The sequence below is a fragment of the Hippoglossus hippoglossus genome, chromosome 8 (assembly GCF_009819705.1).
Source record: "Hippoglossus hippoglossus isolate fHipHip1 chromosome 8, fHipHip1.pri, whole genome shotgun sequence".
Lineage (NCBI taxonomy): Eukaryota > Metazoa > Chordata > Actinopteri > Pleuronectiformes > Pleuronectidae > Hippoglossus > Hippoglossus hippoglossus.
Genome location: NC_047158.1, coordinates 9,368,015 through 9,386,448, shown reverse-complemented (window position 1 = coordinate 9,386,448; position 18,434 = coordinate 9,368,015). Strand labels below are relative to the sequence as shown.

Genomic DNA, 18,434 nt, shown 5'->3' with positions numbered 1-18,434 from the left:
CGGGCTGTTTAAAATCTGAGTGGAGCTACCGTTAACTTCAGGATCGGAGCTCTGTGTTGCTGCGTCCAATGGCAGCAGCTCCACACACACACACACACACACACACAGACACACAGACACACAGACACACAAAAACACACACGCTGCCAGGACGGAGAGCGCTCAGAGGCCAAATGCCACTGCCAGCCACAGTTGAACTTGTTTACTCCAGATAAGTAGAGACATCGTTGCCATCACAGTGACTGAACGCTGAGAAGATGATCTTGGCTGAGCTTGTGTGGAGGAAAGAGCGGGGACGTCTGCAACACACAGGCATGCACACTCGCAGGAGTGCACGCACACACACACAGAGCAACTCCTTATTCTAATTAATGTTTCATTTGAGTTAAGCTGTTGACATGAATCCTTGATAATCTGCAACTGAGTCTCCCTGTTGACATGAATAATTCAGTTAACACTGATGTTCTTGTCCACCTGTGGTGTGTGGTCTGCAGAGTGAGCGGTCGGCTGCCAGCCCCCCACCCGCAGTTTCACTCCATCCCCTCTTGATACTGACATGTTTTATGCCTCCGTGCAGCCGAGGCAAGATGCATTACATTTTTGGGTTGTCTATCTGTCCATCTTGTCAGTCTTGAATGCCTTGAACGCCTTGAAGCAGCGTCTTCTAATTTCTTACAAATGCTCACTCTGACTCAAGGATGAACTGATCAGATTTGGATGGCCAAAGGTCCAAAGGTCAAAAGGTCAAACTGCCAAAGGGTCAAAGGTCAAAGGTCAATGGTGACCAATAGAAAAAAACGTAGTTTTTTTGGCCACAATTACAAAATAGGATGAAATGATGAAGTGAATACATTTTGTGAGTAAAAGGTCAAAGGTTAACTTTACTGCGACATCATTATGTCCTACCAAACACATTTTTCAAGATAACTCAGGAACAGAAGGACGATTGTGTCCTGCAGTTTTATTCCTCATGTTAATTTTCACATTAATATGATATATTTAAAAGAAATGATTCCAGTTCCAGACCTGTAATCTCTGAAAAGACTCACAAGTCAAATAGTCTCATTCCTATTCCTTCTTCATCTTTACTACATGGAAGTCGGTTCAGTTCAAATACATACTGCAGTTTATATTTATTTTCATACAATTAATATAATTCATGAGGTTTATTATTTAATTTTTTTATAGAAGATAACCTAAGAATTTTTGCCTGTTTAAATGAACCTCCTGATCCTGAGTTTGTCTCAGTGCAGTTGGCCATGAAGTGAAAGAAGTTAAATGTTTGCTTGTTGAAGAGCAGGCTTCAGTATCTTAGTATATGAGATATGCAGGTTTTAATTATCAAGTTGGAACTCAACATTTAATGGGATTAAGTCGAATCTGGAAGAATTTTGTTGGCCAGAAACATTTGGCTACTTATCCAAAAACAAACATCTCTGTACAAACATCTTTTTCTTTTTATAAGAGTAATTTGTTTGCTGCCTTGACGGGACAATTAACCCTCTTCTCAGGGCTGGTTCGGGTTAACCACCTCGCTCAAGGATACGCTCATGGGACATCCAATCACAAAAAAATAGGGCTGTGTTGGCGGACACTGACCCTGACACTGTTTATTCTGACCAATCCACAGGACATCGTTCATATTTATTTCTGGCCATGAATGACAGGGGACAAGGATCTCTCAAGCTATTACACTGGGTAGTAAGTCAGTCCATGTGAAGCATTCATCAGCCATCACGCACTTTCCTCTGCTTGCACCATGGACACTGTTGCTCCGCCACCACTGCACTCGCCTTAAGGAGCGAACAGTCGGGATGCAGCGGCCAAGGTTTATCAGACAACGGGACAGAGTTCAGCCTGAATTCAATCAAGTCAAGCCACAGAGAAGCACAGGATCTCGACATAGATGTTGGTGTAAATAACAGATTAATGGGTGACAGTGGTGAGGCGATAAATCGGGAACAGTGGGTGGCAGCAGCTCCACTTAAATATCTCCTTTGCTTCTGTTTACAACAGAAGATTTCTGAGTTCCGGCTGAATCACACAGAAAATGCTAAATGAACTAAACCACTTAGTATATTTCGTCACTTTTGAGTTCAGCAACTGCACTGCTCAAGTACTTATTTATAAATCAGTATTATAATACCTCCATACTGATTTATAAACCCCATCTCCATAAGACAGGCGCCTTATTAGGACAAATCCCTCCAACGTTCATCCATGTGGAGAAATGGAGAGGGCACGACGAGCCCTCCAGCTGGTCAGTTTTGTGGCTTGACACTGAAACGCATTCAAGGGTAAAAAGGATTAAACTGTTTAAATGATTAAACTGACAAAACTGAAGATGGTATCGTTTATATTTTCTATTATCTCGTTGGAATCATCTGGTAGAAAGCTACACCATGTTATAGGATCTTCAGGTCAAGTATGAATATTAATAGGATAAACTTGTCTTCCAAATTTATTGTGATAGGATTTATATTCATTGCCTAGATTATGGTCACAAGAATTTTTTTTCTTTTTAAAGTGAAGGTAGCAGATAAGAAGTCAATTTTTGTTGAGGTGGATGGTGGATGGACAAACACCACAAATTATGACCCTGGAAACCAGGATTGAATTCTGAGTTTGGATTTTGGTTCAGTTTGGGACACAAATTGTGGTTGTATTAGTCACATACAGAGGTTTGAGCCCCCTGCAGTGGTCGCAGGTCCGGTCCTGGCCCTTTGCTCCATGTCTTCCCAAATTTCTCTTCCCATTTTACCCTCACGCTGTCCTATCAATAGACGCACAAATGCCTAAACAATATCTTTAAAAATCTCACGTTTCACGTTTCATGTCTCGTGTTTTATCTGTTTATTTGTTGAAATCCTCTTCACATCCTAATTGCCATCAATACATAAAATCATCTTAAAAAAAGAAAAAAATGTGGTGTCTGTGGCTGTTTTGGCCTAAAATATTGACTTTTATCTTGTATTTTAATTATATATTAAAGTTCCATGTAACTTTATTAGATAAGTTTAATGCAATGGGTCACTTTTAATGAAAGGCTTTCTATTATGTTAGTGTCATTCAAATCAAATAACTTGAAAGAGATTTGATTCAATATATGTGTGTTTAATATATTAATGTATAGATTTATATATAAGGTTAACTTTGACTTACTTTTTTAAGTGTAATTAACATGACCATTCATTTAATTCAGTTCAAATTCGCTGACATCGTGTGTTTTGAGGGCGTGGCTCTGACGAGAGGCCTGATGGGAGGGGGTGGGATGTATCGGTCCCATGTTGTCACAGTGTAGCCTGCTCTTGCTTATCCAGGATTACCAACCCAAGCTTTAAGTCGTTTTATATATTGAACCGAAACCGTGATTTATTTTCTTTAACTTAGAATAACTTAAAACATAAATGTGTTGTGAGTGAGCAGTTTACAACATTTTGTGTAGTTTATTCCTCTATATGAATATAATAACAAAAACTAATCCAACTTGCATTAGGTTCCCTTCAAAACGTTTAATATATGTGGTTGTAATTTAGTTTTATGCATACAGGGCAGCAAGACGCCTCTGGGCTGTTGTGTATTGTAAATAAACAAATGAAAAAGGCTGAATTATGTTTGATTTAAAGCATTGTACCCACTGTCAGGGCTTAGAGGGGACACCTGAATAGAACAGAGCCAGTGTTAATGTCAAGTAACAGCCGCCCTTTTCCTACGACGACAAGTAAAATGTCTGCCGCTTTTTCTCCTGTTTTTCGATCCATGACAGACGCCCATGCAGGCCTCGTCTTTTATGTCGATGTCATCTCCGTGAGCCGTGGATTCTACTGTTGTTTTGTTTGGTGCTTATGGATCAAAACACGCCGGAGACCAGGAGGAAGATAAGGAGGCAAGTCAACGCAAAGCTGCCAACATTAAGAATTGATTCACAGCCGCAGCCAATTTCAGCAGATGGCGAGTGAATGTAAACGGAACCGAGCAATCAAATTTTCCACAGAGCACTTAAAGGATGGGGAGGAAAGAAAGTGAAAAAGGCCTGAGAGGGATGGATGGAGGAGCTGAGAGGGAAACGTGCTGAATGACTGGAGAACAAAAAAGAGCCCCGTTTGCAGCAATATGTCCTCGCCTACGGTTACACTTGTTCCAATGCAACTTTAATCATCCAATCGTGCTTGTCGTGTCAGCTGACGGGTCTGGTTGTGTACAAAATTGGATTTGGCTCAAACTGACATCGCATATAAAAGCCAGAAATGAAAGAAACCAGGCAAACGTTGTCATCAATATGGTCTCGATGTCGTCCGCAGACGAATGAACAAAGCAAAACGATGAAAAGAAAAAGAACATAGAGGGAGAAAATAACATAAGGACACATTTAAATAGGGCCACACAAGAGTTGTTGCGATGCCGCGTGGGGATGGTTATATAATGTTGACGGATCAGTATTTTCTGTAGGATCAAACCTTGTCACAGAAGTGCTGGAGAAGGGGAGACGTCTGATTAAGGATTGCCTAAACATGGTGTCTGAGCTGAGAGTACGGAATCCATAAGCCCATTGTAGCCTGAGGAAACTCGTTCCGGGCCGAGGAGCACAGCAGTGTGCACAGCAACCTGATGAAGCCTCCTACATCACACTGAGGACCACACAGTGCAGTGCTTACATTAAGCGATGGACAGAGTAAAAGCTCTTTTTGTTTACGGCTACATACAGCTTCTATTACAAGAACAGATTAAGTAAACACAAGCATAAGATGGAAAGTCCAAGCATGGACACGATCCATAACATTTTTACCTCAGTGATACCAGCCTCACACGTTCCTGTCTTTACAGTGTGCCAGAGCTGTATTAAATCACTGCAGATGCTGAAGCAAACAGTGCATCCTGCTGCCGCTGCTTTAAAAGGGAAGTGGCCACATGAAACACTATATATCACCATCTTCAGTACTGACCGCAACCAGTTAACAAAACTACGTCTAAAAAAGCAACAAGTCAGTCATTTTCAGAAATGTATTATTCCTTAATTGTAGTTTCACAGTCAGGAGCAGCCACGGTCTGCAGCAAACAGGCTGCACGCCTCCGGCCTTTTAACAAGGTTACTTTATTTTACTGTAAATTACAATACATTCAATACTAGGGCAGGAGTAGGAGAGTACAAATTATACAGTTGAGAAATTCCATCCATCTATTATCTATAATGTTTATCCTTTGAGGGTTGCAGGGGGAGCTGGAGCCAATCCCAGTGGACACTGGGTGAGAGGCGAGATACACCAGGGACAGGGCGCCAGCGTTTCTCAGGGCCAAGCAACAGAGATGTTCCCATTCATACCCATGGTCACTGTAGAGTCTCCAATTAAAACTAACCCCAATCTGCATCTCTTTACGTGGATGAAACCACAGACAGAGGGAGAACATGCAAACTCCACAAACCAGGATTCAAACCAGAAACCTCCTACTTCCTGTAGCTCTTATAGTAATATAAAATAAAAAAGGAAGTGGTCTGATTTCCTAAATGATTTATCCATCATAAAACAACGTTCTAATTATGTATTATTCCGTGAAATATTAATGAAAATGTTTCTAATGATAAAAGAAAAAGGATCTGCCCCTTAAAAAAACGCATCAGCGCCAGAATTTAAAAGGTTTTTTCCAGGCCCAGACTCCAACACTCCACGAGGATTGGTGGAGATCATTTTAATAGATTTTGCATAATCTTGCTAACAAATAAACCAACACAGAAACAAAGACACAGTCAAAAAGAGGCAATAAAAGGCTGCATGTTCATCAGGTTGTTTGAATCCGATTGATCAGAGGATAGTTTTTCACTGACCACTTTACTAAAGCAACATTAGGGGCTTGTCCTTTGTTGGATTTATGAAAACGAAGCTGCTAAAGGAATGATTGCAGTAATATTAAGACACATTTATTACATCATGATGATCGCGGGTGTTTTTAAATCCACCAGGACCCAAATCTTAAGGACTACAGCTTTGAGACAAGGGGAAAATGAACCAAAAGGAACAAAACAAAAAACCCTCGGGTTAAGTGCTTGAGACGGGTTCACTGACTTGAAGGGGAAGTGTGTGGCTGGAGCCGAGGGGCTGCAACTTCTCTTGAGCTCCCACACCAGGCTGGAGGCAGGAGCAATGATGAGATCCAGAAACAATCGCCTTGTGCCAGCAGAGGAAGCTGCTGCTGCTGCTCCTGCAGCTGCTGGGGGCATACAACCACTAAGTCATTATCATTCTCAGAACAAACACGCTCGTCATCTGAGTTAAACTTTATGTAAACGGTCTGTCTTGAGGCTTCTTTAGCAGAGAGGCTCCGCTCCCTCCTCTGCTCATTGCGTTCAAGTCTGTCCCGTGCAGCAGAGGCCCGCACCAATAATAAACAGAGAAGAAGAAAAAATCTGACAGAGCACAGAGCTATTTAAAGTTAGGCCTTAAGCTCCTCTGTCAAGTGAACCCCCTCCACCCCACCCTCCCCTTTTTCCCCTTTGTTTTAGACGCGGAGTCTCAAAGTGTTAGCCTGTGAGGCTATCAGCGAGGCTACACTAGTAGCACGAGAGCATCTGTGCGCCCCTTTGGGCTTTTTCCTACCCATCACACCATGGTGGGCTGGGGCTCAGATAATCCTGAGGCCTTGTGGCCATGGAAACCCACTCATGTATGAATGTTACTTTGTTTAAACATGACTCCAGGAGAAGAGACAGAGAGGAAAGGACAGGGCAGGACCGTCCTGGGAGACACGTCACGTGTCGGTGATGTAACAGGAAAGAACAAAAATAAGCGAAAGGAGTTGCTGCTTCTGTGTTTTTGTGCCAAAAAACAAATGGAGGCACAAGGAAGCTGACAGGTTGATTCATCAGTCTGTTGGTGATGAAGCGTTATTCAACCTCTGCTTTACAGTGCAATCAAGTTAATCACAATAAATCACAAACAGAAGTAAACATGAAGTCCTTAAAAAACAATTTTTCGTGGGAAAAATCAAATCAGTGGACGAGCGTTCAATATCTCATCATCTCCTTCAAGGACGTTTTAACCCCTGTCTGTTTGGATGTAAGCAGGATGAAGCTTGGTGGAAGGATGTGGTGTGGGTCAGGAAAGAACTCGTTACATTTTGGTTTGGATCTGGATCAGGCCGGATCCAGGAAATTCTTTTTTTTCACTTTCTTTACAGTTGTGAGATCCGATGTTTTTCGGAGAATAATTGATGGATCTCCAAATAAAAGTCAGACTCAAATGTGGTTTCACAAGGGGACTGTTAGACCTCTGCGGACGTATGAACTCTACTGAGTCGCCCTCTGGTTAAAAATGAAGTCAGTAAAAAAGCAGGATTAAAATTTGATCAGAAACTAAGCATCATTTCATAAGGAATCAATAAATGATATCCTTATTTCATTGATTTAATCAAGATTTAGTGGTGTTGCTACCTTTTCCTCGCTACGTCCATGCAGCTCACACCTTTTCTCTGCTTCATAGCAGATTATTTACACTCAGACAAAACTGAAAAGGCAGAGATCTATTATCACTAAATTATGAAAGAAATCAATGTTCACAGCCCTAATATGATTAGTTTGCATGATACGGAAGACGAGTTGACAGAAAAGCATGAAATCAATCAAGATAAATTTAATTCAGTGATTAGTTAAGTCTTATTAATCTGTCGTTTATCCTTTTTTGAAAAGATCATTTCTTACACAATTATATAACAAAAAAAACCTCTAAAAACTGTGTATTACGACTTCCCAAATTCGCTTCAAATTGTTGTTTTATCCGACCATGATACAAAGCCCCAAATTATCATAATTACTTTCATATATGACAAGAAAAGAATCGTATCCTCACTAAGAGGCATTTTTGTACATAAAACTTCTGAAATGATAAATTGTTTTTCAGACAGTTTCAGGATCATTTTCTCCGCCAAGGAGGTTTTGTTTTCATGTCCGTGTGTTTTCATGTCCGTGTGTTTACACAAAAACAACTGCTTGGATTAACATGAAACCTGGTGGAAGAATGTGCGCTCAGGCAGCAGATCCAAATCACTTTCTTTAACATTGGGAGATTTTGTGCGTTTTTCAACATTTTCACCGTTTTTCCCAGGAAATAATTCAAGGTTCTAGAGGAAAACAATCATTAAGAGAACTGATATCTATGAGTGTGTGAACTTTGGTGCAGTTTAACTGAATTTAAGGGGCTGTTGGTGACCTTGGTGGAGGTATGTGCTCCACTGAGGGTCATGCTAGTTATTTTTATCCAGTTTGTTTGAAATAAAACTCATATACAGACTTTTTGTTATTACTGGACCATCTGATAAAACACTAAAACTAAACCTGTAAACACTTCACTCATATATTTATGGTTATTCATGGATTTGGAAGAAATGTATTTGGATAAACTTAATCCAGACTCTTCCTGTGACATATCCTGAAATCCACTCTGGTGATATCCGAGAGTCCAATAAAGCCCCAGTTAAAAGTGGAAGGCACAGGGTTTCCATGAGAGTAAACACTGAGAATGACCTGGGAGCATCTTAGTGTCTGGAGGAACATGTTGTATATGGAACAGAGGCTAAAAATAACCCTGGTCTAACTTGTCTCCTTCTAGCTTTTCATGAACCCTAGTAGATGCTCAATTGAGTTAAATTAGTGTCTGAGATGTTTAAAGAGCCACCACTCGGATGATTCATGTGGGGATAAACATCAAGGCCTTGTCTACACTACTGCGGATATTTCTTTTGAACATGATAATTTCTCCTCCATTAAAAAATAAAAAAGAACGACTCAAAACGGTCATACAAGCTGCCGGGCCAGTAGGTGGCAATAACATCACATTATGCACAAAGTCACGTGATGTCATCGTTTCCCAAAAGATTTGTTTTACACACGGATATACAGAAACCGAATTTTGCTAAATATCTGCATTAGTGTGAAAAGGGTTTAGGTTTCAAAAGCACATTCAAGAAAGGAGCTGCTGGGGTTAGCTGTGCGTGTTAAGAGGAATAAATCAATGTTGACTCTGGAGAAGGTGGAGGTGGGAGAAACATACGCTTTGATAGACAAACGGATTGGTTAACTCACTCCATGCTGAAAATAAATTAAAGGTACACAAACCTGTGCATTACTCCGAGCTAAGCTCCGTGGCCCAGTAACGGAGGCCGTGACCCTTTTGAATGTGGCAAATAAGGGGAGGGAGGAGTGGAAGAGGATGGAGGGTCTGCAAACGCTGACACAGCACTGACGAAATGGGAGTAATATGTGCATTTGGTTATTGTTGTGATGAATCATTACTACGCGGGCCAAAAAAATGCCCCCGAAAAATGTTTCCTTTCCAGAAATATATTTCGGACATCACGCAATCCTCGCTGTGTCCTCGACTACTTCGGGTTGCTCGGCGCTGTGTGGTCCAGTGTTCCTCACATTTCTGTCTGTGCATAAGTGTGTGTGTAAGTCTCTATGTGTGTAACTCTCTATGTGTGTGTGGGTCCGCCTGCCTCAGTGTGTGGTGGAGTGTGCCAGGCAAGGCAGTGACAGGGTGTCGGCCGCGGTCCGTGAACCTGGCTGCTCTGCTTAGCTACTCCAGTGACAGAGAGCGAGGGGGACGTCGCCCGGCCGTGGCTGCCCCATCTGGGCCAATCAGGCGTGAGCGCTCGTGGCCGGATCAGCGCATGCCTTCCGCCATGTGCAGTGCTGTGGCACAGATCCCCTTATGGATTCTAATATGTTCTCCACAGTGTCAGCGTTGCTCTGCTGATCACTCGTGAGTGTGTTTTTTGCAGATTATGAAGGTGACTGTGAATCTCTGCAGCCTCCTTCCCTGCACCTATAGATCCTGAGAGTGGAAACAGTTTGTGAACACTTTAAACTTTGGCTGCTATGTTTCCATAAAGCTGACACCAGTAGCTGTATTTTGAGCCATGTGCAGCCTCCCCCAGGATGTTTTTCTTACCAGGCTGGAATCTGTGTAAACCTGTTAAAGTTGTAATATGGTTAATGGCTCTGTTAAACCTGACCTACGACAACATTGAAAGAAAAATGTTTCAAACCATTATTATTGACAGATTCAAAGGAAAACTAAATCTAACCTTGTTTCAACTCTTTGTCACCTAGAATTTGTGTTTATAGATCATTAATTGCTTTTTGTATTGAAACATATTTGTTTCCTGGATTATATCATCTGAGTTAAGAATCTAATCTAACAATACAGTGGTGGTGTATGAATGTATGTAGGGACTGTAGGGACACAAAGCAAAGGACTGTGGGTTTTGGATCCTGAGATACACATAGAGGCAAACGGATTTTGTGTAATGTTTGGGAAAGATGGTGGTTTAGCTTAAAGCTATGGTTGGTAAACCTGGAAAAAAATACCAAGAGCAGGCTACAACATGCCACCCTATCCCATCAGCCCTCTCATCAAAGCTACGCCCCAAAAACACATGAGGCCGACTTTTCGGTGACTCGCTCGCTAACCTCTGGTTATCCTCCACCGTCATGTGCAGTGAGAGCATGGACAGGGTGCACGCAGGCAGGTGGGTCAGTTTGTGACAGAGAGTTACACCAGCCAATCCTTTCATCCAGTCCAAATGAAGTGATTGGTCCGTTTTATTACAGTCCTGCGAGGGCCATAAACATCAGGTCCCCCCCCCCCCAACTTTAATTGTTGATGGCTGTCGGAATGTAAAGAGGATTAGAACAAATAAGATGAAGAAGTATTTTAGAAACGTACCAATAGACCTTTAAATGCTAATTGTATATTCATCTCGACATCTGAGTCACTTTTGACTTTTTCAATAAAAAACATAAAATCGTGCTGAGTTTGCTACAAGCAGATATCATACTGTAAAAGCTAAATACTGTAGGGAAGACAAATGAAAGCACAACTGTGCCCAACCCTGAAAATAATGCACCCAAATCCAAAAGTTCACCATTCCTCAAGCCATTTGATCACAGTCAAAACCCTGGTCTCATTTTAAATAGTATAACCTAGAGTTGAGAATGAATATAAGAGTTAGTGACGAAAACCTATAAAGGCACAAACATAAACATAACACAAAAATATACATATATCTTGTCACAGAGTAGGAATTTGTCTGTAGTAGTATCTCAGTATCTATCTTACAGTTAGGAGCCGGTTCTGTTTTAACAGCTGCTACAGGGATGTGGAAATCATCGAGACAAAAGACAGGAGACTTGGCGTTTTAAAACAATATATCATTTGTCGAGGCTGTGTGAAGATTGATTCTGGTAGAAACTAAAAAACACCGAAATGAGTGCTGCCAAAGATTGTGTATTTTACAAGTTTAACACACTTAAGAACGACTGACTCTTGTTTGCAATTAACAGAAGTGATGAAAACAATACTGCTGCCATTTCATATGTATCTCCTGATCCTATCTGTGGTCACACAGGAGCTTTTAGCGTATTATCCATAACCCACATGTAAAGAAAAGGTGACGAGAGGGAAGTCTGAGATGTGCATATCATTCATATGCTCTAAATAAGTCCTTTAAGAATTCAAACCTCATGACTGGTCCGTGTCCAATAACAAGAGAACAACAAAGTGATCATTTGACCTCATCCCAGTGAGGAAGTTAACCTGCACTAGCAGCACGAGCTGCAGAACACAGACGACAGGAAAACAACAGGTATGAGTCACAACGTTCCGCCATCTCGCTGCTGAACACACGAATGTGACTAAAAGAGAGAGAGGAGGTAAGGTTGTGTCATTGGACGGTGACAGTGAATGAAACGCATCTCTCGGCCTGTCATGTTGTGGCCCCGCCCCCCCCTGGTGACCCCGAGGGAAGTGGCATAAGACCTGTCACCCCGCATCACAGCCCGGGCCCCGACGGCTCAGCTCATATGTAAATGTGTCAGCATGCACAGATTCGTGAGTCCGACATATCAGTTTGAATATGCATGTTCAACACGGACTGGAGCGTAAACATCTCTGTACGTGCAGGGCTCAGTGCATCTGTGTGCGTGTGTGCATGTGTGTGCGTGTGTGTGTGTGTGTGTGTGTGTGTGTACAGGCTCACAGTATGTACGTCTGAGGTATGTTGTAGTGACATTCCCGCTGGGAAGGAGCCTCATGACTGTTCTCATTTGCCAGACTGCCCATATCTCTTCATGAGTGGAGGCCACATGGATGTGACATCAGATTTCATCCACACTCAGCGAGGGTCTCCCTCCTCACCGAGCCTGGACGAGGATTTACTGCTTCTCTCTGTTTCATATCATTGGAAATTATTCAAACCTTTTCAGTTTTTATGGTCGGGGGTCAGTCAAACGTAGAAAATTTACTATTTAGGTATCTCTTTGGGTCTGTGATGAAAAATGGTATTTTATTTTGATTCATGTAAAGATATTATCACTGCACAATGACAATAATCATTGGTTCAAGCCCTAATATGATAATTCCACATGACAGGGCAAAAAGGCTTCATTTCAAATACAGTATAAAGCATAGAAAACATTCTACAGATAATTCATTAAGAAAAACCTGATAACCTGATTGAAGAGTAAATTTGGGAAACTAACAATTGTTTACATTGTCAAATAATGAGTAAATTCATTTTTCCGTTCATCTATGTTATCCATTGGTTGTTTAGTTAATGAAATTCAAAAAATAGAATCATCACACCGTCTCTGTGCCTAAAATCATGTTTTTAAATTGCCTCTTTCACCTGAACAACACTTCAAACCCTTGAGAATTTACTGAATACTGATATAAAACTGTAAAAGGCGGCAGATTGTCATAAGCTGGGAGCTCCAACCAGCAACTTTTATAAATAGTTTTGCCTCATAAATATCCTAAAACGATTGAACAGTTGTGAAAATTGTTGCGGAGTAATTTCCTGTTGACAGATCAATCAATTCCTCAGCTCATTTATTTAGGAATATGGTGAATAAATGAAATCAACTCTCCTGGGTGCTTATTAAATTACAAGCTTACATGTGAGCAAACATGGCACTGAATAAAAACTGAAGTAAACAGTACTGCTGCATTGCAGTTTCTGCATGTGTTGCACATCCATCAGTGGCTGCTGCAGCTCTACATGGATGACATGGACCGTGGTGGTCAGGATTCAAATTCGTCAGACATTTCTCGTCCATTTTTCTTTTTCTTCTTTCAATTAAAGACTCAAGAGATGTGCTGTGGCACCGCAGCAACACGTGCAGCGACACAGCTGGAAACATGTCGGCTGTTTGCGAAGGGTCAGGGTCGACCGCAGGGCTCGTTTTCCTGAGGAGTCATCGTGAGTCACAGGGAGCTCGACACAACCCTCCCACGCTCCTCGTCGCTGCCTAATATTCGGAGTCTCCCCTGAAATATCAGGCGTTGTGGAAAACGAAGCAGGTCGAGCTGTGCTCTGTAAACGGCCACTTAACACCCCAGTAATCTGTCGCTCAGCAGATTCATCCGCAGCACGTGATCTGCCTGAGTTAGGGGAACACATGAAGGTCAAAAACATCTTCATTCAAATCTGGTTTTAATCTTCACAAGCATCTAAAGACACACAGCCTCTCCAAATATTTCCATATCACTGCAACTGAACAAAATGTAATCATATTCATTCAGACTATTCTCCAAGAAAATCACTGTTTGCTCATTCCATTAACAGCCCCCCCCCCCCACATCATCCAAATCCATGAATCACATCGACATCGTACTTTCAACAGCGTCAGTACAGATGAAAGTTCTCCCTCCAAATAAGGAACAAATATACACATACAGGGGAGCCCGGTGATTTAACACACTCTGCTGTGTCTCCCGCTCAACACTCCATGACCTCTATCAATTCTAATCACTCTGTAATTACAAAGAGAGCGAGGCACCTTCGCCGTGCTCGCACTTGTACGTAACGTCGTTTACAGGAACTGCCAGCCAGAAAAGGCAGAAGCAGGGTACAGGGTGTCAAGCGGAGGGAATCCAGACGCTGTTGGCACGAAGAAAGACACCGTTTTCCCCTCGGTGTGCTGCACTCCGAGGATTAAGGCTGGCACTGCTCTCACGTCTGCTGAACAAGATATAAACACAACACCTTGATGTTTCATATTGCACGAAGTCAGTTAAAGGAAAAAAAGGCCTCAGTGGTGAAGGATCTCCCATCAACTCCTCATATTTCATCCACAACTCCAATCGCTCTTGCAGACTTTTTAGGACGCCAATGTCACAACATGTCGAGCGTCTGAATGCTGCAGCACCCCCGCTCCTCGTGTACGGCAAAAGTGGGTGTGGTTTTTTGGGGGGGGATGTAAGCATAAGATGTAGCTCTTACTGTCCTGGCTCCACATCACACACTCTGAAGGCAGGAGTTGGAGGAAAAACAGGAAGTGAATTACTCCAGTTACTCAAAGATATCTCCCCGCAAAGCATGTGATTGTGATTAAACACATCCCGCAGACATTTCAGTTTACAATGTAGTTAACTGTAAATGCCTGATTTAATTGCAATCAATAAACATAACCGTTTGCTGCGGATGATATTCTGCTGATGTTTAGTTTAAATGGTGGAAATTAGGCAATGATTGAAAATTACTGATGCATTTTCTGTAATATGTGAGAATGGTGGAGCTGTGGTGTTGATGTTTTCTTGGCTGGTGAGAAACCACCATTACAGCTTCAGCATAACGTTCACTATGAAAGAATTTGTGCATTTTTATGTGATGGAGTCTTTTTTTTTTTTATTCCCTATTCCACGTAATTAAATATACGATGAAACCATGACGCTGTTTACATTGTACTCTTGAAAATTCACTGGAAAGTTGCAGGGAAATCTGCTGCGTCTTCAGTTAATCAATCACTTCCACCCAGTTTAACTCTAGGTGGAAGAAAAAGAATAATGCATTCTGCAATATGGATTTTCCATATATCACAAGTAATTTAAAATTCAATAGCAGAGAACAGAGCAGAGCAGCTTCAACCCGTTTACAAAGGCTCCAGGTACCGTTACACCAGGAAATGACTGTGATTGATTCTAACATGGCTGAAGATTTTAACGTGCTTTGCATTAGTGGAATGCAACTAAATACATAGATTCAAGTGCTATGGATAAATCTGAGTTATTTGCAATTAAGTGTATTTGTATTTTTATGTTATTAGATGATGCATGTACTACAAATTAGATTTATTTAGATGTAATGTTTTCATGCAAACCACATGATTATTTATAGAAATAAGAACCAACAGATTCAAATTCTCACTATCATGCTTTTTTTTTTTACTTAACCTCGACCATCTCCGGTAAAATGCTACTTGTGCTTTAACAGATCAGTAATAATATTCAAATAATCAAATATGTGACAGTACAACCAAGTCTGTGGCCGTATTTTGAATTAGGAGATTTCTTTAATTTGATACTTTGACTTTGTTGAAACACCTGAGGATTTATACTTGTATATGGAGTATTTATCTATTGTAGTATTAGTAATTGTACTTAGAGTATCTGAATGTTTCTACATTTCAGGCTTTAATCATTTAAATGTGAAATTCACACAGCTGTTTTGTCAGTGTTTCTATTCTCTACTTGTCGTATTTGGAGCCTTTTCTTGGATGGACTCTTGTTGGATCCCTCCCAATTGAATAATTCATTTATACATCGTGTTATAAATCTACTCAGCAGTCACCTAAAAGGATGTGTGACATTTTTCATTCTTTTCTAAGATGTCTCTGGATCATTTAATAAACATCAGAGCACGATTAATGACTTATATCTGCCAACTCATGAGATTGTGGGGAGCAGTGTTTCCAGCGCTGTGTAATATTACAGTAAAAGAAAGGAGGACAGGAACAGTGCACTCATACTACAGCTCAAGTGAGGGGGCATTTCCTTGCTGCCACACAGAATCTGCTCCTCATCTCTCTCCCGGTGCTGGAGTGCACAGGGGTCGACTTCGCCTCCTCATATATTGGTGCAAGTTTCTGCTCCAACCCAGAGGGAGTGAAATAATGGTTTGGAGGGAGGGGTGGAGGGGGGGATGCAGGAGCAGCAGAGATGGACTGCCTCGCAGAAACAGTTTCACCAAAAAAAATGTTCAGTAAATCTACAGCTAACGCAAGGCTGTGAAATGCCAAAATCACACTCGCTGGGTGGAAACGAAAAAGGAACGAAGGGCAGATGGAAGTAGATGTGCTTCAACTGGCAGCTTAAACGAATGCATTCAGAATACATACGTACCACCTATATGCTACGATGGAAAACAAGCATCACTCACTGGCATCACAACGTCTTTCAACCCAAATCCATCACAACGACTCTACGTGTATCGAGGATTTTTCCGAGGCACACGGGGGAGAAACTCATTACGGTGGCTCATATTTGAGAAGCTGCCGGTGTGGCTTTGACAAATGCTCCACACAGAAAGGCAACGTGGCACATTTCAAAGGCGTCCGGGCACAATGAAACGGTTTCTCATCATGGTGAACGATGCCGGGTGCCGGCTGCTCCCGGGTTAACTGCTCTGAGTGGTGGGTGTGTTTCTTTTTGATATATTGACTTCAGAAATGATGAGATAATCACTGGATCAGTGTGTGGGTGTGTGGGTGTGAGTGTGAGTGTGTGTAGGTGTGTGTGTGTGTGTGTAGGTGTGGGAGCTGTCAGAGCAATACAGTAATTGGCACATTCTGGTGTAAGAGAGGTAAAAGGCTTTTAGAGCCGGAGCATCATGGGTAAAAACACCAGCACCATCACGGTGGTGCAAATTCAATCCAACGGGTTTAGATGTGCATATATTATATACGCACATATAACAACTATATCATATATCATAGATAAAGCACATATCAATAATTATTTCAGATTGTTTGGGTGATAGTGTATGCCTGGAATTGTAATAATCTGAATTACAGAATTGCTGTATATTCTAAATAATGGTGCAATTTCCACGTTTCTCCTCCCAATTGAAATAATTCAGCTCAATAGATTTATATATGAGCCTGACATCATTACAGCACAAACAGGCAAAGCTGCGCAGACACTTGTGAAATATATTCAATTTTAATTACTCTCATGAGTCAACCAATAAAGTCCTTACAAAGTGTGCGTGTGATTTTAACATCTCCTGCAGGATTTCACCTAAACCCAAGAGGAGAATCCCTGCACCGCCCATCCACACCATGTTCCTGGGTCTGAGAACAAAAGGCTGTGGAATCACTGTGGTTAGATATCGAACCAGATTTTTTTTTTTCTTTTTTTCCAGGCTGAAATTGGATTTGAACTGAAGCTGGTGGGTTTGCACGCGGAATCCCAATTAGCAGCTTATGCCAATTAAACGCGCTGTTTCCAGAAAAAAGCACGTTTGTGTTAGAGAAGTTCATCTGTGGCCGCGCACAGCTTGACCTCGTGCGAAGTGCCACACGGGGACAAATGGGCGAAAATCTGCTGCGAAATTAAAGCAGAAAAATGAAACGCGGAGACGCGAACCGTCGCCTGCGCGTTAGGGTGCCAACCCGTGCGTCCGTGACCCCCCGACACCCCCTCTCAGCAGGGCTCCCATTAGGTGGGAGATCAGCCACATTGTACGAAAAGCACATCACATTACCGGTTATCAATAGGTGGATCCTTACCGCTCTGTGCGAGTCTGTGAAGATGCTTTAAGATGTAAGAAGATCCTGGTGTTTTTGGGAGGGAAGGGTCGCTGTGGACTTGGTGGGGTCCAAACTTGAATCCCGCCGTTGACGATCAGCGCCACTTGTTTGGGAGGAACCAGCGGCGTGTTTCACTGATGCGTTTTTTTTGTTGTTGCGTTGTTCGTATCTCAAAGCATCACTACGAGACGCGTGAGCTCTCTTTGTCCATGTCAGCCGCACGAGTCTGTCTTCGGTGGAGGAGCCTCGATTCCACTATGTGGTCTGCTGCGTAAAACCCGTGCCAAAATTCCTGCGGGCCCGTTCCGTTACAGCGACGCGAGACAAAGGTCTGGTCATTTTGGCACAAGCTGAGGCTGCTCCGCTGCCAGGAACAGTTTGAGGATTAGAACCAAAGAGCTGGTGGGTCCATGTCTCGTGAGACGGGCCTGAGAATCTGGTAGGAATGTGTCACACGTGCCAGTTCGCTCCGGTTTCGTCCGTCGGGTCCCGCATCTCGGTCTTGCTCGCAGGGGGAGCGGACGGCGGAGTTGCAGATCTGTTGATCACCGGAGGTCCACATGCATCCAGCGGGGTCTTTAGTCTCGTATTTATCGGGAGCGGGGATTCCGCGATGTGCCACAAACACACACAGACACACACAACCTGACACCGGCTGAGCGGGGGTCTCTGCTGAGTGACAGCTGGATCCTCTGACTGAAGCTGTGGCGACCCTCCTTCGCAGGAGGAGCAGGAGAGCAGGATGCTGCGCGTACTCGTCTTTGACAGTGCGCGCAGCCGACTTGTCTCACACACACACACACACACACACACAAACACACACATCTCGGGTACATAAACATCTGCCCTAAAAGAA

General features: G+C 42.4%; 1 protein-coding gene across 1 annotated transcript in view; it reads right to left on the bottom strand.

Annotated features, from left to right (window-relative positions):
• LOC117767042 (gap junction gamma-1 protein) overlaps window positions 1–18,410 on the bottom strand; it is a 48,888-nt gene extending 30,478 nt beyond the window's left edge. Inside the window, exon 1 of the mRNA XM_034594580.1 lies at window positions 17,558–18,410. The gene's annotated coding sequence lies outside the window, so the exon portion shown is untranslated. The remainder of the gene's footprint in view (window positions 1–17,557) is intronic.
• Window positions 18,411–18,434: the final 24 nt, after the last annotated feature.